Source organism: Marmota monax, unplaced genomic scaffold, assembly GCF_021218885.2.
Source record: "Marmota monax isolate L192 unplaced genomic scaffold, Marmota_monax_Labrador192_F-V1.1 WCK01_AAM20220418_F8-fsc00017, whole genome shotgun sequence".
Taxonomy (NCBI): domain Eukaryota; kingdom Metazoa; phylum Chordata; class Mammalia; order Rodentia; family Sciuridae; genus Marmota; species Marmota monax.
Genome location: NW_026695241.1, coordinates 20,085,119 through 20,111,378, shown reverse-complemented (window position 1 = coordinate 20,111,378; position 26,260 = coordinate 20,085,119). Strand labels below are relative to the sequence as shown.

The window sequence follows — 26,260 nt, the reverse complement described above, 5'->3', positions numbered from 1 at the left end:
AAAGTGAGGCCCAGAGAAGTGAAGGCACTTGCTCTAGATCCCACAGCCTGTGAGGGGCAATCTCAGGACACAAAAGACCCTTTTGTGCTCTTCCAAAGCTCGTACCCTTAACTCTTCCCATCTCTATCAGGTGACCCTTCCTGAGCATCAGGGGAAAGGACCTACTGTCCTCATTAGATTTTCTCAGTCTTGGTCCCCACAGAAGTACCCAAGTTGCCCCTTGTCTGTGCTGCTCAGCAGGAGCCCTTGATCCTGGGCCTCTGCCTTACATCCTCTACTGCCCCCTTCCCTCTGACCAGGTATCCTTGGGGACAGTCTCTCAGATGGACATCTCCATCCAGCTCTCGGCCACTCTGACTCTGGGTTTCACCTGCCCTTATTTCTGGGAGGTAAAAGGGGCCAAAGAGGACATTTGCATGGAATGTGGCATGCATCCTGCCACATTGGTGCCTCTCATTGTGGCACCCAGTTGCCACGGGCAACTAAAAAGTGTCTTTCAACTGGGAGCTGAGTGGGTGGAGGATAAAGTTGAGATGGAGGGAGGAGACTGCCCAGGGCTGGGAGCAGTGGGGTTGGTGTCTGGAGGATGATAGGGGCCTGCTCCCCAGAACTAGGGAGGATGGAGCAGTCCTGGTCCCCACCACCTCAGCTTCGTCCCTCCTTCCACTGCCTAGTGGTAGCCTTGGGTTGGCCCTTGGGTTGCAGCAGCTGCTGCTGCTGATACAGCTGCTGGCTGAAGAGGGTGGGAGGGCAGAAGGACGGAAGGAGCTGCTCTCAGAATGAGGGTCTCTGTAGTTCAAGTCTGCAAGGCAGGGCTCCTGGTTCCCAACCAGATTCCTTCCCTTCTGAATAAGTGGGGCTCTGGCCAGGCCTGCAGGCCTCTTGCAATCAGGGTGGGGTCCAATCCCCAGCTGTCATAGTAACCAGCATCTCTTTAGGACTGCCCAGAAAGGCCTGGAGCCCATGACCCAGGGAGCCAGGGGCCCAGAAATGTGTGGCAATGGGCAAGCCCACGGGTGTGCCAGGAGGAACCCTATGGGGCAGGCCCCAGAAAGGGGCCCGTCTCTGGCCCGGCGGCCTCCTTCCAGTCCTTGCCTCTTCCCGGCAGTGTCTCCTGGGTCTGGAGACACTAACTAAGTTGGGCTTCGGCCAAGCTGGCTGGCCTCCAGGTGGATTTGGGACAGACAGCTGGGATGTGGTGTTTCCCGCTCTGAAGAGCTGGGGGCTGGAGCCCTGGGTTACTCCACCTCAACAGGCTCACGGGGCCAGGGTGGCTGGAATGTTCTTAATGGAGGGTTCCCAGAGATGGGGCAGGTCAAAGGATCAGGGCCAGGTGAACATACTTCCACCTGTTCTCTACCCCAGTGGGGGAACAAATGTCTGGGGCCACCAGGACCTGAGTGGGTCCCTCTGGCAGACCAACCAGCAGCACTTGGAAGCCCCCGTGTCTTCCTGGATAGGTCCTGTTCTCCTTGGGGTCAGGCCAGCAGGACCGAGGATATCATCAGGCACCATTCATGGCTTCTTTTTTGCATCTCCCAGGGGACTTTGTCATAGCTACTTGGACTCCTCCATTCTGACGCAGACGCTGTCTGTGTTCAGCTCCCCAGGACAACCTGTGCTTGGCTCTGTGGGGTACACGGATGAGTAACACACCCCACCCTCACCCCCACTCCGCAGCTGCCAGGTTCAGCTGGGGTCACTCTTCCTGTCCTTCCTTGTTGGGACACCTATGCTCTATCTTCTTAAGCCCATGGTAAACGTGAAGCTCTCCTGATCCTCTTTGTTCCCTCTCTGGGCTCCCTTAGCCAACGTTTGGCAGACACTCAAGCTTCCCAAAGGACACTCTCCTACACCTAAATCTCCCATGGCTCCTGCTGCAAAAAGACCCTTTTGTGTCCTTTGGCTTCCACACCCTGGCTGTGCCAGAAAACTCTCCCTTGTAACATGTCTTCCATCAAACTTGGCCTCCCATCTCGATTTCCTATGAGGACAGTCCTGCCTCCTGTAGTGACCACCAGGCTTGCCTATTGAAACTCTCCCCTTTGCAAGGCCTGGGGTCTCCTGGGCCCCAGGAGGCTGATGGTTTCCAAAAGGCATGGGAGAGACCTCCCTTGGGGGCAGGGGATCTTCTTCCATGCCCCCCAACTAGGATCTCTATAGTCAGTGGCTTTGGATGAGCTCCTTCTGTATACTCCCATACATGAGAATGGAGCAGTAGCTAACAGCCTTCCATGAATGTCCCCGTGAGTGTCCATGGAGTGTGTCACAGTGTATGGATGAAAATGTATTTTTTTTTATGTGTGTGTGGATACTGGGGATTGAACTCGGGCACCCAACCACTGAGCCAATCCCTAACCCCTTTTTTGTAATTTTTTCTAGAGACAGGGTCTGACTGAGTTGCTTAGCACCTTGTTTTTGCTGAGGCTGGCTTTGAACTTGCCATCCTCCTGCCTCAGCCTCCTGAGCCACTGGGATTACAAGCATGTGCCACCGCATCTGGCCCAACATGTATACGTTCACATGAAGATATGAGTGAGCACGTGCCTGGGGATGGGACCTCTGCCTATGTTTGGAGGTACCTGTGCCTGTGCTCGTGTCCCTGTGAACATGTACGTGCGGCTGAGCCTGTGCACACGTGCCAAGGAATGTGCATGGGTACCCGTGCCTTGAAGGGGGGGGGCACGCTTGAGTGTGAAGATGGATCTCTATGTGCATGGTGGGGTATGCACATGGGTATGCTTCATTCTGCCCAGCCCAGGGGCACCAGAGAAGGCCAAGGCCAGTCAGTCGGCCTCCCACATCCCCATCCGACCTCCAGGGGAGTGAGGGGAGGCTGCACACCACATCCTGACCTTTGACAGAGACAAATGAAGCATTCCTGAGAGGTTGCTAGGCTGTAGCATTGAGCAGCTGTGAGTGGCAGGGGTCTGGCCCCAGGAAGGCCTGGCCCTTGGCCTCTAGCCCTTAGTATCCCTTGTCCCCTACTGGGTGGGAAACCAGGACTAGGAGGGAGCAGGATGAGTCTAGAAAGAGATGACATCACTGCCCTCATCTCCAGGCAAGAGGATGCCTTCCTGGGTCCATGAGGAGCTGCAGATGTTGTGCCAGTTGTTGGAGACAGTGACAGGTCAAAGTACCCAGGAAATGCCAAATCTATGGTGTCTGCTTGGGAGAGAGAACTTTGGAAGAACAAAGCAACAGTTTAATGCTGGGGGGTGGGGATCCATTTGTGCAGGAAACTCTGGTTTAAGGTTTAGCAAGGAAAACTGGTGGTGGCGGCACATGTCTGTAATCCCAGTGACTCAGGAGGCTGAGGCAGGAGGATGCAAAGTTTGACACCAGCCTCAGCAACTTAGAGAGACCCTGTCTCAAAATAAAGAATATAAAGGACTGGGGATGTAGCTCGGTGATAGAACAGCCAAGGATTAGTCCCCAGTACTACAAAATGAATGAATGAATAAAGTATAGCAAGCAAGGTTGAAGTTAGACCTAAGGAAGACATCCTTCATTGACAAAGTCCACAAGTTCTGGGTCTGCAAAGATCCAAATGACAGGGTTTATATCCACCCAGAGGGCAGGTAGAGGTTGTTGGAGGTCAGAGATGAGCCTTGATGACCTTAAGAAGTGCCCCTCGTGGCATTACTGGCTCTGTCCCTGGGCCTTGCAGCGATGAGAGGGCCTGGAGCATCTGGGGAGGTCTCCGGCTCCTTCCTCTGCTCCTCCCTTCCAACTTCTTAGCCTCCCTTTCCTCTCACCTCTAAGTGGCCCAGCCACATCCTCCAAGGGGTTTCCTCCCTCCCTCCCTGCTGCTCCAGAGTTGGAGAAAAAAGCCACAAATCCTCCCAGGAGACCACCCCCAAAGGCCCAGCCCAGCCCCGCCTGGTCCCTGGAGTGCAGCCTGGGCCTCCCACCCACCAGAGGTGCTCAGAGCCCGGGGCAGGCGGGGCATCTCAGTGGACAATCATTCCTCAACCAGGGTGGTCCTCAGGGGACAGGGCCACCTGATGGGGCAGGATCAGAGGGGCCTTGGGGACTATACAACCTCGTGCTGGGGCGCCCCTTCTCTTCGGGCCTTTGGAGTCTCTGCCTTGGCTTTTCTGGTGGCCTGTGGGAGAGGACATGCGGAGGTGTTGGGGAAGATGAGGGCACCTCGTGCTCCCTTTCGCCTCCTCCTGGATCCCCTGTACCTTCCCTGGGAGGTCTGACCCAGCCAGTCCAGGGACGAGGGGAGGAGGTCATTAATCACCGTTATTTATTATTTCTTATGTAACAGGGTGTTATGAAACACGCGATCTTGTACCAGGCACAACTGGGAATGTGGGAAAGATAGTCCCTACCAGTAAAAGCTTCCCATGGGATGAACAGGTAGGCCCGGGACCCATCAGGTGACCAGCCAGAAAAGCGAGGTTCAGATCAGGCTGGGCTCTGGTGCTGCTGTGTGTGACCGGAAAAAAGAAAAAAAAAAAAAAAGAGGACAGTGGGCTGTGGGCTGTGGCTCAGCCTCTCTGGTGGGAAGGAGCTGGGTTTGGGGCCCTCTGCTGCCCCACGCCAGGGCCAGACCAGCTCTGGCTCCAGGGTGGCCTGGGTCACAGCTGGAGTTGTCACAATATTGACCCAGGAGGAGATAACATCCAAAGGGCTTGGAGTCCCAGTCGGACAAGGAGGGGGATGTCGCCGGAAAAGATCCCTGGCCCCCAAGGGGATCAAACTAAATGGGGCTTTAATAGGTCTCTTCCAGCTCAGATTTCATGGATAATTGGAAGCAGGTCCGGGCTGAGCAGAGTGGGAGGCCCTACTGGGAACTGAGGCATACTAGGGATGGTGCCTCCTTGCCCTCCACACGTCCACACATGGCCCACGGCCACAGCCACGAGTTTCACCTTTACTCTGCTCCGGAAGGGTTGCTGGTGGAATCCCTTCAGGGAAAGAAGGTGGACAGGTGGAGAGAAGTCCTGAGCCAGAGTCAGGCTGCTGGGAAAGGGAGGCACGTCCTCCCGCCAGGAGAGAACAGGGTGATCCACCCACTGTCCGCTCATCCGCTTACCCTCCAGCCAACAGATGTGCATTAACAATTAGGGTGGCGATAACCCTGTAAAATAAAGTTCTTATTTTATTTTTTTATTGCAGAAGAGGTACGTAAGCTGGGCGTGGTTGTGCACGCCTGTACTCCCAGCGGCTAGGAAGGCTGAGGCATGAAGATCGAGAGTTCGAAGCCAGCCCCGGCAACTTAGCAAGGGCCTAAGCAACTCCACAAGACCCTATCTCTAACTGAAATATAAAAAGGGGGTGGGGATATGGCTCAGTGGTTAAGCATCCCTGGGTTCAATCCCCAGAACTCCCCCAAACAATAACAAACCCCACCCCACCTCCCCCCCAAAAAACCAAAAGAGGTATGCACTTATTGAAACAAAATTCAATTATATGAAGTAAAAAGTGAAAATCCCCCCCTCTCCACATCCATTACTCTGTCCCTCTGTCAGTCACCACCCCATTACTCCAGCGATGACCTCTGTCTCCAATTTATTGGACATCCTTCCACAGTATCTGCTGTTTCACTCAACAATGCATCATTAACATCAGTAAATACAGTATGTATAGTCCTCATCCCCATTTTAAAGATGAGAAAACAGGTTCTGAAGGTTTCGGTGGTTATCCCAGACTGCACGGGCAGGCCTTGTTCTCACCCTGCCACAGCCTCCAGTGCCTTCCTTAGGGAAGGTGGATGCAATGGGGCAGAGGAGCTGAACCCCCAGAGGGAGGGCTAGGATGGGAGGTAGGGCAGGGCAGGGGGCTGGAAGAAAAGGTCGAGCAGTGGACCAGGGAGGGGTGCAAGGTCTGCTTGTGAGGCTGGGTGCTCCTCTCCAGTGTCGCTCAGGAGCTGGCTGTGCCAAGCACAGGGCCTGGGGCCCTGCAGGCCTAGGCAGGGCAGGAATGGGCAGTTGGCAGTGGAGGGGTTTTCAAGCCAAAGCTGGCAAGAGGACAGGAAGGGCTGCCTTTCAGCCCTGGAGTGCCCGGGACATCCACATTCCTTCCCTAGCTGCCCACTCCCCTGTCCTGCAGACAAATACCACTGATGATAATAAAAACCATTCTCATTAGATAAAACAGTGAATCTTCTACTGGAGGAACGGTTCCCTGTTGGGGTCTGCTGCTGTCCCTGCTAATGCTGACAAGACAGGCCTGCGCTCTCCTGCTGGGGCTCCTGTCCTACACCCCCTGCCCTCTCTGGCCACCTGGCCTCAGCATATCCAGCAGTGGAGGGGGACACCCTCATCCCAGTCAAGGCCCAGAGCAGCCAGAAATCAGCTCCTATAAACCAAAGGCTTGGGGTGTCCCCTCAGGAAAGGAATTGAGGGGAAAGGTAAGTGGGAGGCCCACTCAGCCTGTGCCTCAGCCTGAAATGTAAACAAGGCGGATTCTCTAAAGGTCGTGACCCAGGGGCCTTCTTCACACCAAATCTCTGGCCTTCCTTCTCCCTGCCCGGGACCTCCAAGGGAGGAAGCCCACGAAGCTGAGAGAACCTAGACGATTCGCAGGGAAGAAAACACCCAGTGTTCCCACCCACTGGGCCCACGCATGCACATATGCACTCAGCACACACACTCTGGTACAGAAGGGAGAAGCCAGAGAGGTACCGCTGCCCAGTAGATGGTGGAAAGGTTGCCTCCCTTAGAGGTGGGCTCGTGGACTGGGTAACCTTTGGAGCACTCTCTATTCCTGAGGTGGCCTAACAAAACGCTCCCCCAGAGCTTGGAGGGCATCACCGAGATTCTCCCACAAGGTCCTTAGGCCAACTGGGGAAAAAGACACTGATTCAGTCAGTTGGTCAATGTCCTGCCAAACCCTCTCTGAGCCAGGTGCACTAGGAGTAGAGTCCACTTTCAAGGCTTCACTAGTCCTGGGGACATTGGAAAGAGGCTTCCCTTGGAGAGGGCTCATCCTCCACATGGGCCTTGCAGGATGGTCACTGAGAGATCTGCAGAGTGGTTTTGGGCTCAGTTTGGGCCCCACGGAGGGTGGAGACCTGTACTCCCACCCCAGCTAGTACCCAGCTCATCCGGAGCCTGGGAAGGCTGATGTCTGGTCACAACCCACCCCTGCCCCACAGATCTGGCCCTGGCTGGGGCTCCAGGAAGGAAATCACTAAGGAGGATTGAGTGTCAATTCGCAAACTAATCGGATCAGCGCACACAGCGGTGGCAGGGCTGTTCCGTGGCCCCCTCCCCTGCCCTGAGGACCCCGGCGGCTGCCGGCTGTCGGGCCGGCCCCTGCCTGGCTGCGAGGCCAATTACTGCAGCCTTAATCACACGCTGGCCTCAGCGGCGCGGCGTTAACAACTGTCTGCCCATCAGTCTCCTTCCTGGGGCGTCGTGGAGGGGATGACCCCTCGCGTCTCTCCTCGAAGGAGCATGAAACTGGATCCCAGCAACAGCCCGGTGGCCGCGGTCCAGGGTAACGCCTGGCTCCCTCTTGCTGCCTGCTGATCTCCTGTGTTTGCTGCCTGGCTCCTCCTGCCCTGAGGCTGAGCCCAAAAGGACAGGCTGGGGACCGCGCATCCCCTGAGCAGTAATGACATTCTTCCTTCCAGCAGGGGCTGCCAACGGCTGAGCTTGGAAGGCGGGTGCTCGCTGCCAGCCAGAGCGAATGAGGTGCTGGCCACTGAGGTCGGCCTGGCATTTCCTGTGTTGGCTTTGGCTGGTGAGGCCAGGCCAGCGGGGTGCCCTCTTGACCTGAGCCCAGCCAAACAGGCACGTCCCAGACTCTCGAGCCCACTGACTTCTGGCCCATGCCCCATAGGGAATCCTGTTCCGGAAAAAAGGTCACCCTTCCCCGCCTTGGTGCATACTGAGCAGCCCACCCCTGCCTTGTAGGGTGCTCTGATGGCCTGAGGCCTGGCCAACCCCCGACTGGACAGTCTTGGAGCCTGTTCCTCAGCCTCAGGAATGGAACCCACGGGATTTGCTGATCTCTGATCCACCCCAGGCTTTCTCGATATGGAGAGGCCCCTCTGTATATAGAATAATTTCCCCATCCAAGACCTGTCCTTTGGACCCCAAGGAACCTTCAGCACCTGAGTTCCAGCTCCAATCCCTGACCTCAGAAGAACTGGCCTCACCTGCAGTCTTCAACATTGCTGGCTCGGCTTTCTTAGCCCATGTTTTCTTTGGCGCTGGGTCTCTGGGACACCAGATTGTCTAAAATAAGACGACTTCATGGCACTTATTTTCCCAAAGAGCAGAGTTTGTAATACAATCAGGCCCTTTGTGTTCGGTGTGGTCCCAGCCCCCCACCCCTGGGTTGCCACCATCCCTGCTCCAGCCAGATCCCTTTGGGGCATAAAGTACTCCTCATTCACCATAGTTGGAGGTCTCTGGCCCAGGATTGGGCAAAACTGGGAAGAAAGTCAGCCAAGTCCCACCCCCACAGACCATCACTAGTTCACAGTCTCCCTTCCCGCTTTCTAGACTTGGGATGCCTGCAGAGCTCCTGGGAGAAGCAGCAAGATGCAGGAATAAGCTCTGGAGTCAAAGAGACCAGCTGTGCGCACCCCAGCTCTGTGCCCTGACCAAGGTACCAAGTAACCAGAACTCAGTAGTCTTGTCAGCAAAATAGGTACTACAGAGGCCCCGAAGGTGTAAGCGTTGTGTAAGTAGCCAATGTGTGTAGCGTAGGTTAAGCCCTCAACAAATGAGCTGAGGAGGTAGCTCAGTGCTCGAGCACTTGCCTAGCCGAGGACAAAATCCCCAGCACGGTGGGGGTGGGGGGAGTGGGGTGAGACAACCCAGGGTGCTTAACCACTGAGCCCCAGCCCCAGCCCTTTTTATATTTTATTTAGAGACAGGGTTTCACTGAGTTGATTAGGGCCTCACTAAATTGCTGAAGCTGGATTGGATTTGAACTCGCATTCCTCCTGCCTCAGACTCCTGAGCCACTAGGATTACAGGTGTGTGCCACCACATCTGGCAAAAATAAATAAATAATTAAATGCACTATATCTACAGCTACCCCTGTGCATGGGGTTGGCTAAGCAGTGGCTAAGGTGTCTGCAGAGTGGTCCTGGGCCAAGCCTAGGGCACATCTAGGGTGGAGATATGCACTTTCACCTCGCTGGTTGCTTCCTTGCCTCCAGGCTGACTGTACTGAGATCTCCCACAGTAGCTTCCAGGCCCCATCTGGCTCTCTTCTGAGTCACTCTGCCCTAAAGACATCAAAACTTGTCTCCTGATCAGACTGGCCTGCCTCCTGGGACAGAGCAGCCTCAGGAAACACTGCTGTGTCCCAGGAGGCTGGGTTCCCGGAAGCTCTGCTTATGGTGGTCTCCACCTTTCTCCAGGGAATGGTAAGGTGCAGCGGTTTCCCGGCTCCTGGTTGCCAGGCACCCGGATGATGAAGTTTGCTGAGTATGGGGTGAAGGAAGGAAAAGGCTCTGGGTTCCATGAGAGGAGCATGATTTGTCTGGAAAGTTTGGGTGATGTTGGTGAAGAGACTGAAGAACGCGAATCACTTTGATTGGCAATTCTGCTTCTGGTACTTTCTCTTGGGAAATAATTTGAAATGGCCACAGGAAGATCCATAAAAAAGTCTAAAAAGATATGCTTCTCAGTGCCATTTATAACAACAACAATAACAAATCAAACAGAAAAAGAAAATACATTGTTATCCAATAGTAAGAGATTGGTCAAGTGTGTTACCTTATTTCCATCTACACAAGGAATTAAAGAACAAACACTTGCTGGGTGTGGTGGTGCACACCTGTAATCCTGTGGCTCAAGAGACTGAGGCAGGAGGATCCCAAGTCATAAGCCAGCCTCAGCAGTTTAGTGAGACCCTAAGCAACTAAGTGAGACCCTGTTTCTAAATAAAAGTATAAAAAAGGGCTGGGTATTTGGCTCAGTGGTTGAATGCCCCTGGGTTCAATTCTTGGTACCAAAAAAGAAAAAAGAGAAAACATTAAAAATTTTGTCTAGTGAGGCTGAGGCTGTGGCTGGGGCTTGTGCTCGGTGGTAGCACACTTGTTTGGCATGTATGAGGCACTGGGTTCGATTACTCAGCACTGCATATAAATAAATAGATATAAAGGTCTACCAACAACTAAAAAATATTCTTAAAAAATTATGTCTAGGGAAAAATTATAATGACATGGTAACACCTGAGTAGAGTATAAAGGATCTCTAACTATTGTCAAAGTACAATCTTCATCACATTAAAAAAACAGATTATGAGCTGGGCACAGTGGTATACTCTTGTAATTCCAGCTACCAGGAGGATGAGGCAAGAGAATCACAAATTTGAGGCCTACCTCAACAATTTAGTGATACCCTGCCTTAAAAATAAAAAGGTCTGGGGATGTAGCTTAGTGACAAAGCACCCCTGTGTTTAATTTCCAGTACCAAAAAAATATTATGAATGCATAAACAATAATGTGACACACAATGGAATATTATCCAGTCTTAAAAAGGCAGGAAATTCTGACACATATTACAACACAGATGAATTTTAACGATATGCTAAGTGAAATAAGCCAGACAGAAAATAAGGACAAATATATACACATACATGAGGTCCCTAGAACAGCCAACTTTGTAGAGACAGAAAGTAACATGGTAGTTTCCAGATTCTGGGGAAAGTTACTGTTTAATGGGTTTTGAATTTCAGCTGGGGATGATAGAAAGTTCTGGAGATAGCTGTACAGCAATGCGGATACACTGAGTGGTATTCTTCAACATGGATAAAACAGCAACTTTTATGTGATGTATATTTTTCCATAATTAAAAAAAATAGGTTATGGGGAAGTATGTCAAAAAGTTCCAATGAGGGCTGGGGATGTAGCTCAGTGGTAGAACACTTGCTTAGCGTGCGGACGGCCATGGGTTCCATCCCCAATATTAAAAAAAAAATAAGTTCAATAATGAGTATTTTTGCACAAAGGGTTATGAGTGACCTTTACTTTGTTCTTTTTATTCCAACATTGTCCCTTTAGTAAATGAGATTTTTTAATTTTGTTTGTTGTTTATTTTAAGGAAGCTAGCTCCAGCATCTCCCAGATGTGTGTGGGGAGGGGGTGGGAGGCTCCAGCTGCAGTTAGAACAGGGAGAACCACAGCCTGCTGGGGGAGGAGGTGGCTCACAGAGGGCTTGGGACTTCCAGGCTCCTCTAATCTCTCTCTGCCCTGCCTGCTGGCCTCCTCTGGCTTCCCTATCATCTCGGGCCTTGCCCATGGTCCTCTCTCCCTAGGATCATCTCAGCACTAGCCTGAAGGGGCTGCCCCTGCCCTAGTGGGAATGCGGGCTCGGGGCTTTCTCAGACGGTCAGTACCCAAGACGCCTTCCCGCTGCTGCTCCGCCCCAGCCCAGCTGCAAAAACAACAGCCCATACCCAAAGCCCTGTTATTGCAGCCGAGAGTGGAGCCTCGGTGTGCAGCGGAAGGAGTGGGGCTGGCAGCCCTAAACAGACCTAGAGGCAGGGGTGCCTCGGGAGGTAGAGGCTACCCTTCTGCTCCCCCTGGGGAGGCCTGGCTCTGAGGTGTGTGGGGAAGGGACTTAGGGAAGCCTGTGGGACTTGAGGAGGGAGGGCCAAGTGGCCTCTCTGGCTCCCTGGGGACTAGGGAGGGTGGGGGCAGAGGAGGGAGGAAGTCAAGCCACTTGGGAACCCACTGAGCCAAGCTATGGGTAGGAGGCGGCACCATCGGGGCTCCCTGGCTGGCCAGGGCCAAGGCTTTCCCACGGGGTACAACCGGCCACTGAGCTCTACAGAGCCATTCCCCCCACAGGCCTGAGAGGTTTCCATACTGCCTCTCCTTCAGGGAATCAGGATGCAGAGCCCTGCAGGGCCCTCCCCTCTGAGCTCCCCCAGATCCCCCAGACCTATGCTGGGCATCCTAAAGAAGCCAACCATGCCACTCTGCTTCCTCAGCATCCACTCTTCTCATTTACTGGGTCCTTTAGTCATGTGACAGGGACAGGGACACACAGCTTATATCACACTTGAAAGGCCTCAGACCCTGGTAGAAGCCTGGCTCCTAAAGTTCATTCCTCGCACTGTAACATGCAGGGTGTGGATGCTATGGAACTTGGAAGCACTGTGGAAGTCTCCAGAGACAGACAAACCTGGGTTAGAAGTGATGCTCTGCCCCCGTTAGCTGTATGGCTGGGCACACCACTTAGCCTCTCTGAGCCTCAGCTTCATATACACAAAATCTCTGGCCAATGCAGGTGTTTCATAAGCAAAGGTACTTTTCTGGGATTCTTATTACACAAGCCCAGAGAAGCAAAATTAGCTAAGATTGAAAAGAACTTTTTAATCTCAATTTGTAGTTCAGGAGCACATTTGAGAAGTCCCCCGCCCAGGTCAAGAACGTGTTAATCAAATGACACTCACATTGGACACAGTGATACATACCTGCCATCCCAGCTACGCAGGAGACTGAGCCAGGAGGATCATAGGTTTGGGCCAGCCTCAACAACTTAGTGAGGCCCTAAGCAATTTAGCAAGAACTGGCCTCAAAATAAAAAGGGCTGGGGATGCAGCTCAGTGGTAGAGAGCCCCTGGATTCAATTTCCAGTGTGTGCATTGGGGGGTGGGGGCAGGGAAACTGTGGTCCAAAGTTAGACAAAGATTGTCTGTTGTATGTTTCTGGCCACAGGCGTCAAATCAGGGGTGGAAACTATTCCTGGGACAGAGGGAAGCTGGATGGGAGAGGTGAGCCTCGGGCCTCTGGGAGCTTCCCACAACCACCATCTGCAAGTTAGTCACCAAGGATCCTTTGAGCACCAAGAGTGGCAGGAAACTGTTGGGACCAAGGACACAGGTGCCTGGGAAATGCCATCATGCAGAGTTGGTGGTCCGCACTTTTCCCAGGAGGTTACAGTGACTAACAAGTCCTTGGGAGAGAGAGGAGTTCCTGAAATGAGGGTTGGCATTATTTTTCTGGTCTTTGAAATTACAACCAGGTCCTCATTAAATGCACTAGAGTCAACTTTTGTGGAGATTTTTGGGGAAGGAAAAAACCTCTCCATTAAGCAATGCATATCTAGACCTGCTGGCCTCCTCTGGCTTCCCACTGTAAAGATCAATATTAATATTGATCAAGGTCACCATTACTATCAACTCCAGCAGCAGATAAGATCACTCAGTTTGTGAGGGGAAGTCTTGAAGTTATCTGTGTGACCTCTAAGGCCAAGCTATGGTTTCAACACTCAATGTCACAGCTGTCATAGCTGAGAAAACAGCTAGTTGGTTAACCTTGGTCTCCACATATTTTTCTCCCAGAACCACAGACTGTATTTGGTTTGTGTCTGCCTGTGTGCATGGTACAGCCTCACAGACCTATCAGTTGTTGAATAACTGATCTGGTCCCAACCAGTCCACCTCACAGTGCTACTGTTGATACCTAAAGAGATAAGGAATATGAGATAAGGATTTTAGTCAAAAGGCAAAATCCTCTCAAGCGTAAGGGGCTATACTTTGTACAGGAGTTATTTTCTATATTCAGTGTAGTGTATGGTATAAAGGTGATCAATATTTATTCTATATTGAACATGTTGATTTATGAAGACCAACTGTTAATACACAATAGGGAATAACAATAGTGAAAACCATTTTTTTCCCCTAATCACATGCCCTGGTACTCCTACCAGCGCCTGTCATTAGAATTTCCCTCCAAATTCCTAGCAATTGACAGTGACCAAGTGGCAGGGAATCTCAAGAATAGAGCCAGATTCCATAAAAATGTAAACCCAACATTTAGATCAAGTCGAGCTTCTAGTTTAGTAGAAGCAATCAAATAATGACTCCTACCTCAGCTGAGAACAAGGCTTGTCTTCTAGGAGTATAAATGTGAAGCTTAGCCAAGATTGAAGCAACTCACAAAGTTAACACTCAAGGGGCATTTGTTAGAAGTCCCAGGGGCCTCTACTTTCAGGCATGGTTGGACCCAAAAGTCTACATCAGCACCTTGCTTTCTCTCTCACACTAAGGACTTGGCTCTGTTTGCTTCTTTGGAGTGGTTACTTGACTCTCCTAAGCCAGACAAACTCTCTCCATGAGCCAGGAAAAGTAGCACCTGACTATCCAGAACCAACCTCTTTATAGGAGATAATGTAAAGGAGAGAAACTTGCTTTTCTCCCAGAGTCCTCATAGCAAATTGCAGGGAAGTCCCAAATGGCTTTGCTCTGCCAATCACCGTAGAAGTTGGATGGTGGACCAGACCTTGGTGGTGTGCCGTGTCTCTCTGTGGCGAGGGGCCACTTGGGGCACCAGGAGGCACTGAGATTGACAGTTCCACCCAAATCGCATGGGACAAGGAGGGGTAGTTCCCAACGGAAAGGGGGTGTGGGGCAGACAAAAACAACAGGTGTCCATGACAATAGCACTTGTTCTCAGGTTGCGTGGAGACATGACTTATCCACCAAAACAATCTGAGAAGGATAAAAACAGTAGTGCACTCACATGCCCAAGTGTTGAGTCAAAGCTCTTCAGGAAAAGGAAGTGATCCTATGGTCTGAAGGAGATTCTTTAGAACAGGAGAAAGAGACAAATATTTTGATCAGCCTCCCTCCCTCCTGTTGAAAATTATCTTCATAATCATTTACCTCCAAATTAAGTTCAGGAAACCTACTTGACAAGACAGTGATCCAGAATGTTTGAAATTAGGACCCTTGGGGAAAATCTGGAAGGATCCCTGGTTGAGAGAATGAGCCTGATGGATTGCTTCTTTTTCTTTTTTCTTACAAATAACTTTTATTTCTGATTATAAATGGGATACATTTATTGCAGATGTTTTGGAAAATGCAGAACAGTACACAAATAAAAAAATGAAAATCACTTGAATTTGTTAGGGTTGGGGGTGTTTGCAAGTGACAGAACCCCCAAAATAGCCGTGGCTTTAACAAGGCTGAAGTTTACTTTGCTCTCTCAGCTACGTGAAGTCCAAAGGCAAACAGTCCAGGCTGGTATGGGAACTCTACTCCTCAGAGACCTCTGAGTGCCCATGCTCCTGCCAGTTTACTGCTCTGCCATCCCCACAGCACGGCCTGCGTCAACTCGGCTGGCAGAGCAGGAATGCAGCAAGGAAGAGAACCGGCAAGAAAGGCGGAGGTCTCTTCCTCCCAGCTCTCTCCCAGGGAAGATTCTCAGAAGGAGCAGCACCTTTCCACAAGATCCTATTGGAAAAACATAGTTACATGGCCAGATCTACCTGCTAAGGATACTGGGAAATGCAGTCCTTATTCTAAGTGGTTATTTGCACAACTAAAATTCTGTGACTATGGAAAAGAGGGAGAGTGGTTTTGGGGGAGACCTGGGGGCCTCTGATAAATCAATAATCATACTACACAGAGATAGTCATTGTTAATAACTTAGTATAGGTCGTGATATACATATAACGCACAGGCTCAGATATGTACATATAGGAACATATACTCTTATATGTAAGTACATGTAAATATATGTGTGTGTGCCTGCATGTGTGTACATATGCATGCATGTATATATGTTTGTGTATATGAAGTTAAGGTCCCACCATATATACTACTTTTGCATCCTGTTTTTTTTTTTTTTTTGGTACCACGGATTGAACCCAGTGGCACCTAACCACTGAACCACATCCCCAGCCCTTTTAAAAATTTTTTTTAGTTGTAGAAGGACACAATACCTTTATTTTATTTATTTGTGTGTATGTGTTTTACAATGTGGTGCTGAAGATTGAACCCCAGCCCTCCCGGTCTCTTTTATTTAGAGACAGGGTCTCCCTGAGTTGCTTAGGGCTTTGCCAACTTGCGGAGGCTAGCTTTGAACTCACAATCCCCCTGCTTCAGCCTCCCCAGCTGCTTGGGTTACAAATGTGCACCACGGCCCCCAGCTGCATCCTGCTTTTTAAAAAGATTGCAGACTTTAAATGGTTTCTCAATCTATTTTAGGGAGCTGGGGTTGTGGCTCAGTGGTAGAGCACTTACCTGGCATGTGTGAGGCACTGGGTTAAATTCTCAGCACCACATATAAATAAATGAATAAAATAAAGGTCCATCAACAAATAAAAAAATACATTTAAAAAATCTATTTTAGCATTGAATCATTTAACAGTTATAGGTAGAGTTATTAAAAATTGACTACCCCAAATGTAATACTTTATAATTTTCTTTTAAGTAGGTGTTTTTATTTTATAAACTCTGTTTTTAAAGTTTCTGTAGGCTCTGGGGCTGTAGTTCAGTGGGAGAAAGCCTGCCTAGCATGTATGAGGCCCTGATTTTAATCCCAGCACTGCAATAAAAAATAATTTTTGTTTAACTATTTGTTATGAAATAATTGTAGGTTCACATGACGCTACAATTCTCTCTCTTAAACCTTCCCCCTGCCACCAATGGTAACATCTTATACAACAATGGTACAGCATCAAAACTAAGAAACTGACATTGGTACAATTGATAGAGCTTATTCAGATTTCACCAGTTATATATGTTGTGTGTGTGTAGCTCTATGCAATCATGGGTAGCCTTGCATAACCACCACCACAAACAAGAAATTCAACCACACTATCACAAGACCCCTTTGTGTTATTCCTTTACAGCCACACCCATCTCCTTAACCCCCATCCCCAACTCCTGGCAACCACTAATCTCTATAATTATGTTATTTCATAAATGTTACATAAGTGGAGAATTATGCAACATGTATACTTTTTTCTCTTTTTTTATAAAACTTGTTTTAATTAGTATACATGACAGTAGAATGCATTTTTGATTCATCATGGTATAATGGAGTACAATTTCTCATTCTTGTGGTGATGTAGAATCCCGTCGGTCATATAGTTATATATGTACCTAGGTTAATAATGTCTGATTCATTCTACTATTTTTCCTACCCACATACCCCCTCCCCTTCTTTCTACCTAAAGTAACTCTATTCCCTAGTCTCCTCTACTTGTTGTGAATTAGCATCCACAAATCAAGAGAAAACATTTGGCCTTTGTTTTTTGGAGATTGGCTTATTTTGCTTAGCATGATATTCTCTAGCTCCATTTATTTACCACAGATGCCATAATTTCATTCTTCTTTAAGGCTGAGTAATATTCCATCATATATATGTAAGATATTTATGTATATATATCTTACTTTTTTTTATCCATTCACCTGTTGAAGGGCACTTAAGTTGGTTCCATAGTTTAGTTATTGTGAATTGAGCTGCTATAAACATTGATGTGGCTGCATCACTGTAATATGCTGATTTTAAGTCCTTTGAGTATAAACTGAGATGTGGGATAGCTGGGTCAAATGGTGGTTCCATTCCAAGTTTCCTGAGGAATCTCCATACCACTTTCCATAATGGTTGCACTATCTACATTTCCACCAGCAATGTATGAGTATACCTTTTCCCCAACATCCTTGCCAACATTTATTGTTGTTTGTATTCTTGATATTGCCATTCTGACTGGGGTGAGATGAAATCTTAGTTTTGATTTGCATTTCTCTAATTGCTAAAGATGTTGAACATTTTTTCATATATTTGTTGAATTGATTGTATTTCTTCTTCTCTCAAATGTCTGTTCAGTTCCTTAGCCCAGTTATTGATTTGGTTCCTTGTTGTTTTAGTGTTGAGTTTTTTAAGTTCTTTATATATCATGGAGATTAATGCTCTATCTCAGGGGCATGTGGTAAAGATTTTCTCCTATTCTGTAGGTTCTCTCTTCACATTCTTGATTGTTTCTTTGCTGAGAAGAAGCTTTTTAGTTTGAATCCATCCCATTTATTGATTCTTGATTTTACTTGTGCTTTAGAAGTCTTGTTAAGGAAGGCAGATCCCAAGCCAACATGGTAAAGATTTGGGCCTATTTTTTCTTCTATTAGTTGCAGAGTCTCTTATCTAGTGCCCAAGACTTTGATCCACTTTGAGTTTCATGCAGAGTGAGAGACAGGGTTTAAATTTTATTTTGTTACATGTGGATTTCCAATTTCCCTAGCACCATTTATTGAATAGGCTATTTTTTCTCTAGTGAATATTTTTGGTGCCTTTGTCTACTAAGAGGTAACTGTATTTATGTGGGTTTGTCTCTGGGAGCATGTATACTTTTGAAATTAGTTTTTTAATTGAGCATAATTTCCTTGAGGTTCACCTAAGTTGTTGTATATATTAATAGTTTATTCCTTTTATTGCTGAGTAGTGTACCATGGTATGGATGTTTGTTTAAATATTCACCAATTGGAGGACATTTGGGTAGTTTCCAGTCTTTATTATTATGAATACAGCTGCTGCGCACGTTCATGTGCAAGTTCCATATGGACATTCCTTCTGTGGGATAAATGACAAAGGTGCCAATGTTGGGTCATATTATAAGTTTGTTTTGGGTTTTGAAAGAAACAGCCAAACTATTTTCAAGAGTGGTTATATACTGTCTTTTAAATTTAAAAACCTGATATCAACAATTCTTATCATTAAGCATTTCCCATGTTGTTATTTTAAAATATGCTATTCTATTGTATGGCCATATTCTAATGTCCTTAAGCAATCTTCTTAATTTTTAATAATTTGGTTTACTAACTTTTGTGTTATAAATGACAGTGAGAAATAATATTGTGGATTATTTTTTGTGGATTTTTGATTATTTTCTTAAAATAAATTAATTTAAAATAAATTTCCAAGCATGGACATGATAGTTCTAAGGGTATGAATGAACATTTAAACTCTTTCACTATATTTTCCCAAATTATCATACTGAAAGTTACTTCAAACACCCCCACAGCAACCTGTGAGAGTTGGGACAAAGTTTCTAAAAGTATTAATATTGCAACACAAATGGAAGCCACAGGATTGGTATCCTTAATATATAAATAGATTTCACAAATCAACTAGAGAGAGAGGGGGAGAGATAGAGAGATAGAGAGATAGAGATAGAGACAGAGATATATATAGAGAGTGGAGCATTAACAGGGTTGTTATAGACCAATCAGGATTTACTCATGAGCTAGAGTCACTTTCTCTTTAGATAGACTACAATAAAATTAGTTATATTAATAAGAAAGAAGAGGGCTGGAGTTGTGGCTCAGTGGTACAATGTTCACCTAGCATGCACGAGGCACTCTGTTCGATTCTCAGCACCACATAAAAATAAAATAAAGATATTGTGTCCATCTAAAATTAAAAAAATAAGTAAACATTAAAAAAAAAAGAAAGAAGAAAGAATGGATATTGGACAGGCAACCAGGATTTCTATCACACATCACATTAGAAAAATAGGGAAACCATTATGACCAGCAGTTCATGAGAAGAAATGCAAATGATCAATTAAAGGAGTTGTATATTATTTTCTCTATCAAATTAACAATATGAAAAAGAGTAATAATTCACAGTAACAACAAATACATAAGATGGCTAAGAATAAATCTTACACAAGATATATAAGACCTATATGGGGAAAGTATAAAATTTTACTGAAGACGTAAATAAATGCAGATATATACCATGTTCATGAATAGGAAGACTCAATATCTTAAAGATATTGATTCTCCTTAAATTGATTCATAGATTTAATGCAATCCAATAAAAATCTCCATAGATGAATTTTTTTTAAAAAGACTTGTTTCTAGTGTGTGTGTGTGTGTGTGTGTGTGTGTGTGTGTGTGAGAGAGAGAGAGAGAGAGAGAGAGAGAGAGAGAGAGAAAGCGCAAAGGTGCAAAACAACTTAAGACAATCTAAAACAAATAGGAAATGAATTTTTTCTTTTTCTTCTTCTTTTTTTTTTTGTGGTGCTGGGGATTGAAGTCAAGGTCTTATGCATGTGAGGTAAGCAAAGCACTCTACCAACTGAGCTATATTCCTAGCCCTAGAAAATGAAATTTTTAACAGCAAACTTTCTTAAAAAAATAAGGCAATATTTAAGATAATGTTAGATTGGGGCTGGGTTGTGGCTCAGTGGTAGAGCGCTCGCCTAGCACGTGTGAGGCCCTGGGTTCAATCCCCAGCACCACATAAATAAAATAAAGATATTGTGTCCAACTACAACTAAAAAAGTAAATATTAAAAAAAATAATATTAGATTAGTTTAGAAATAGGCAAATTTAGAATGGAATAACATACAGGGCCCCAAAACAGACTCACATATTATAGAAACTTGACTTTCAATGATGGTAACATTACAAATTATGGGACAGAGAATAAAAGAAGAAAATTGGATTAACACTTTTCACACTACATAAAAATTAATTCCAAATTATATATTCAGACAAATTTTAAAATATTTAGAAGAGTCTGGGGATATAGCTTAGTGGTGGAGCACTTACTAGGATGTGTGAAGCTCTTCTTTTGATCCCCAACACCACATACAAAAAATTAATAATAGGGCTGGGGTATAGTTCAGTGGTACAGCACTTTCCTAAGCAATCCGGAGGTCCCAGGCTTTATCCCCAGCACCTCTAAATAAATGACTAAATAAAATATTTAGAAGAAACTAAACTTTTTTTTTAAACTTCGGATTGGGGTATCTTAAATAAGACTCCAAAGTCATTCGTTATTAAAAATAAGACCAATATCTTTCAACACACATTAAAATAAAAAAGTCTGTTCAAAGATGTATTACTGTGAATAAGAAGACAGGCCATAAACTGGCAAAAGATATTTATTTATTTAAAAATATTTTAGGTACCAGGGATTGAACCCAGAGGCACTTAGCCACTGAGCCACATCCCCAGCCCTCTTTATTCATTTTTTAATTTTTGTTTTTAGTTGTAGATGGATACAATACCTTTAATTAATTAATTTATTTATTATGTGATGCTGGGGATCAAACCCAGTGCCTAACATATGCTAGGCAAGCACTCTACCACTAAGCCACAATCCCAGACCTTATTTTTTTTTATTAGTTACTCATGACAGTGCAATAATCTTGACAATTCATACATTTGAATCAAATGGGATATAATTTCTCATTCTTCTGATTGTACAGGTTGCAGAATCACATTGTTCATACAGTCACCTATATACATACAGCAATAATAATGTCTATTTTATTCTGCTGCCCTTCCTATACCCCCTTCCCCTCCCCTCCCCTCCCATCACATCTCTCTACCAGACCTTATTTTTTATTTTGAGACAGGGTCTAAGTTGCTTAGGGTCTTGCTAGTTTACTGAGTATGGTTTTGCACTTGCCATCCTCCTGCCTGAGCATGCTGAGCTGCTGGGATTACAGGTTTCTGCCACCATCTCTGGCTGGCAAAAGATATTTAGAAAACAACTGAAAAAAAGAATGTCAGTATTCAGGGTATATAAAGAATCCCTATAGGGCTCAGTTGGTAGAGTTCTTGCCTCACAAGCACAAGGCCCTGGGTTCAAGCCCCAGAACCACAAAAACAAAACCAAAAAAAAGGAAAAATCCAAATTAAACTTTATTTTCAAAGGCACTTATTTAGGTATACTTATTTAGGTAACAATGTGGAGTTTCAAAGTCCAAGATCAGGTAACATAGGGGAACAGGGGAACGTTTAGCCTCGAGTGATGACGTAATGGTGAACGGTGTCATAATGGCAGGAATATATGTGAAAGGAAGAGATCACGTCTTTTTTTTTTTAAGTATTTTTTTAGTTGTCAATGGACCTTTATTTTATATATTGATACGTGTGCTGAGAATCTAACCCAGTGCTTCACACATGCTAGGAAAGCGCTCTGCCATTAAGCCCAACCCCAGCCCAAGAGATCACATCTTGAAACAGGAAGCCAGAGAGGGAGAGGGACCACCAGTCTTGCTCCATTGGTAATAATACTTTCAGGAGAACTACCCAAGGGGTTCCATGAGAACTGCCTTAATTCCTTCCAAGGGCAGTGTCCTCAGTGACCTAAGAACCTCCCTCTAAGCCCCACCTTTTAAAGTCCACAATATCTTAGCTTCACTATCACTTCACTAAGGTCTAAGCTTCCAACACATTTTGAGGTACACTTCAAATCATATCCAAACCATCACAGTAGGAAAAGGCACAGAAATTTCACAAAGAACACATGGCTAAAAAAAAGTGGCAAAAAAAAAAAAAAGAATAACAACAACTGTTAATCTACTACTACTGTAAAGTAATAATCAGGAAAATCCAAATTAAAAGAACAATGAAAACCAGCTAGGTGCTATGTGCCTATAGTTCCAGCTACTCAGGAGGCTGAGGTGAGAGAATCACTTGAGTTTGAGTTCAAGTTCAGCTCGGGCTACATGGAGAAACTCAGTCTCCAAAAAGCAAAAAACAAAAAAACCCCAAAGAAACATGCAATATCCTTTTATGCCTACCCGACTCTCCAAAATGATAACTGAAAATACTGTGTGCTCATAAAGATCTAAAGACTGCTGGAGGAGTACGCATTAATTTAACCACTTTAAAGACTAGACTTAATTTTCTTTTTCTTTCTTCCTTCCTTCCTTCTCCTTCTGGTATTGGGTATTAAACACACTGATACTTTGTCACTGAACTACATTCCCAACCCTTTTTCTTTCTTTCTTTTTTTGAGACAGTGTCTCACTAAGTTATTAAGGCTGGCCTCAAACTTGTAACCCCCTTGCCTTGGTCCTGAGTCACTGGGATTGTAGGTCTTCACCTATTTGTGAAGTTAAAAAACACTCATATAGCCTAGGATCCAGCTGTTCCACTTAAAGCTATGCCAAGCTATATACAAGAATACTCATAGTTTATACTCACTCATCCCCCAAAAACCACTGGAAGCAACTCAAATATGTAGAAGAAAAATGAATAAATTGTGATATAATCACACAATGGAATACTATGTAACAGTGCAAAGAAGAGAACTAAAAGACACAGGCAATGACATGGATGATTTTTAGAAATGTTATTTTCAATGAAAAAGGGAAGCTGTACAAAATTCCATTATAAATGCTATATATAAACAAGTAAAACTAAACAATAAGTTGAGGATCCCAAATGTATATTTTTTTAAATAAAGCAATGAAATATCAGTAAGAATTTAGTTTATCAGTTATCCTCAGATATGGGAGAAGGCAGAGAAATGGGGTAGAGGAAACACAACATTGAAGTGTTAATATTTATTGTATTTTTAAAAATATGCCACATAATTTTTAAAATTGCAGTAAAATAAACAAAATTTACCACCTTGAACTTTTTGTTTACAGTTCAGCAGCATGCTGTGCAATGTAAATGCACAAACATAATTTACCCTCTATCTCTAGAACTCTTTCCATCCTTAAAAAACAAAACACAATTGTGACTCAGCGGTAGAGCACTCATCTAGCAATTTCAAAGCCCTGAGTTAGATCCTCAGCATCACATAAAAAAATAAATAAATAAAATAAAAGTATTGTGTCCAACTACAACTAATATATATATATATATATATATATATATATATATCTTTTATATATATAAATATTATATATATAAACACAAAACAACAACAACAAAAACAAAAAACTCCTTCCATCTTGCAAAACTATTAACTTCTGGGGTCTGGGATTGTGGCTCAGTGGTAGAGTGCTTGCCTAGCATGTGTGAGGCACTGGGTTCAATTCTCAGCACCACATATAAATAAATGAATAAAATAAATAAAGATCCATCAACATCTTAAAAAAACAAAACAAACAAACAAAAATGACAACTGTTAACTTCTAACTTTAACTAGAAATTCAACAAAACTTTCACCTTTTACCCAGCCCCTGGCAATTACTGATCTACTTTCTGTATCTATGAGTGAACATTTTAGTTTGAGGGATTGGTGTATACACACACACACACACACACACACACACATTATTTTGTATGTATGAAAATATACTTCTTTTCATTTTTGTTGTTTTGAAATTCTGTTCCCCTCCCGCTATGTGAAGTTAAACACTGGCAGAAGATATTTATTTAAAAATATTTTGGGTACCAGGGATTGAACCCAGGGGCACTTAGCCCCTGAGCCACATCCCTAGCCTTTTTATTCATTTGGAGCCCTGTCTCAAGACAGTTCTCACCCCTTTCTGGCCCTGCATGGCTCCAACCATACCTGTTTCCCAGTGAAGGTCTAAGTTGTCATGTTCAAACTTTTATCCCCTAAGGACTGGAGAGGGAGTCTAGGAGTACTTTACCACTGAGCTACAGCCTCACCTCTTTTTTTTTTTTTTAATTTTTTAAATTTTGAGACAGGGTCTCACTAAGTTGACGAAGCTGGACTCAAATTTGTAATCCTCCTGCCTCAAGCCTCCTGAGTTGCTGGAATTACAGGCATGCATTACCAGACTTGGCTCATACTTCGATTTTTAAAAAATATTTTAGTTATGCATGGACACAATATCTTTTTATTTTTCTTATTTTGCCTTTTCATTTTCATGTGGTACTGAGGATTGAACCCATTGCCTCACACGTGTGAGGCAAGCCCTCTGCCACTGTGCCACAACCCCAGCCTTTCATATTTTGATTTTTAACGGGTTGATATATGGAAAAGAACGACAAAGCCCCAAATTGGCCAGAATGTAGTAAGCGCTAGCAAGTATGTAAAGTAAAACAATTTTAAAGACACTTTAAGATTTGACACAACAAAACTGGTATTCTATGAGTTTTTATAGCAATTTTTTTCAATTGGTTTCTAATTATTCACTGCTATTATATAAATATGATTCATTTGTGTGTGCTGACCTTGTATCCTTGCTAAACTTTTTCTATTGCTGTTGTTGATCCTTTAGCATTTTTCTATGTAGACAATGCTGTTTATTTTTCTTGCCTTATTGCAATGGTCAGAATTTTGAGGTAATATTAAATTGGAGTGGTTAGAACAGATATCTTCTTTACTTTGTTCCTGATCTTAGAAGTCTTTTACCATAAAGTATGATTTTAGGTGTATGATTTTGTAAACATTCCTTATCAATTAAAGAAGTTCCCTTTTATTCAGAGTTTTCTAGTTTTTAATCATGAAAAGATCTTGAATTTTATCAAATGTTTCTTTTTGCATCTATTGATATAAATTTGTGCTTTTGCTTCTTAGATTGTTAATATGGTGTATAAATTGATTTTGAAATGTTGAACCAGCTTTGCATTTCAGGTTTAAATTCTGCTTCACACATATGTATTATTCTTTTTAAAAAAATATTTAGTTGTAGATGAATACACAGTATCTATTTATTTTTATGTGGTGCTGAGGATCAAACCCAGTGCCTCACACATGCGAAGCAAAAACTTTACCACTGAGCTACAGCCCCAGCTCCTGTATTATTCATTTTTAGTGTTGCTGGATTTGATGTGCCAACAAATTTGTTGCAGATTTTGGTCTGTAGTTTTTTTGTACTATCTTTGTCTTTTTTTTTTTTTTTTGTGTGTGTGTGTGTGGGGGGGTGTTACCGGGGATTTAACTCAGGGGTACTCACATCCCTAGAAGCCCTATTTTGTATTTTGTTTAGAGACAGGGTTTATTGAGTTGCTCAGTGTCTCACTTTTGCTGAAGCTGGCTTTGAACTTGTGATCCTCCTGCCTCAGCCTCCCAAGACGCTGGGATTATGGGCTTACGCCACCGCGCTCAGCTCTGGCTGATTTTGATACTGGTAAAATCTTTCTGGAGGATAATTTGTCAATAGTCAAAGCCTTGAAAATGTGTATGCCTAATTTGTCAAAGCCTTGAAAATGTGAATGCCTAAGGACTTGGCTTTGAGGAATTTATCTCAAGGAAATAATTCGAGCTGGGAGCGGCGGCATATGGGTAATACCAGTGACTGAGGAGGCTGAGGGTGGAGGATACTGCAAAAGTACGAGGACAGTCTCAGCAATTTAGCGAGATCCTGTCTCAAAATAAAAAGGCTGGAGATGTAGCTCTGTAGTAAAAGGCCCCTGCATTCAATCCCCAGGACAGGGAGGAAAAAAAAAAAAAAAAAGAGAGAGAGAGAGAGAGAGATTCCTATTAAGATTTTGGGTTCAGATAGACCGGATACAAGTGTGAACCACTCCCTTTCTTAACTGCTTAAATATTGTGGGTCTGTTTCCCTTGTAAAATGGGTAAGATATCCATTTCACCGGACTGAAGAAGAGTCAATTCACACACAGTGCCCATTACATGATAGGCCTGAAGTAAATGGTAGCTGTTAATACTGGGTAGGTCGGCCAGTCTACCAAATCGGAGGCCATCATCTTTGCTCCCGTATTAGCTCCTATTACGAAATCCTTGTAAACGGGCACTCTCTTCATCCCCTATTCCTCTCTCTTCCATCAGACGTGCCAAGCCGCGGGAATATAAAGGCAAAATAGGTAACGGTCCCGTCTTCGCGAGATTGAATCCATTAGGGAGACGGGA

General features: G+C 45.0%; 1 non-coding gene across 1 annotated transcript; it reads left to right on the top strand.

Annotated features, from left to right (window-relative positions):
• The first annotated feature begins 19,892 nt into the window (after positions 1–19,892).
• On the top strand, positions 19,893–19,964 carry Trnaa-agc (transfer RNA alanine (anticodon AGC)). Its single transcript has one exon. It is a non-coding gene; the product is annotated as a tRNA-Ala (tRNA).
• The last annotated feature ends 6,296 nt before the right edge of the window (positions 19,965–26,260 follow it).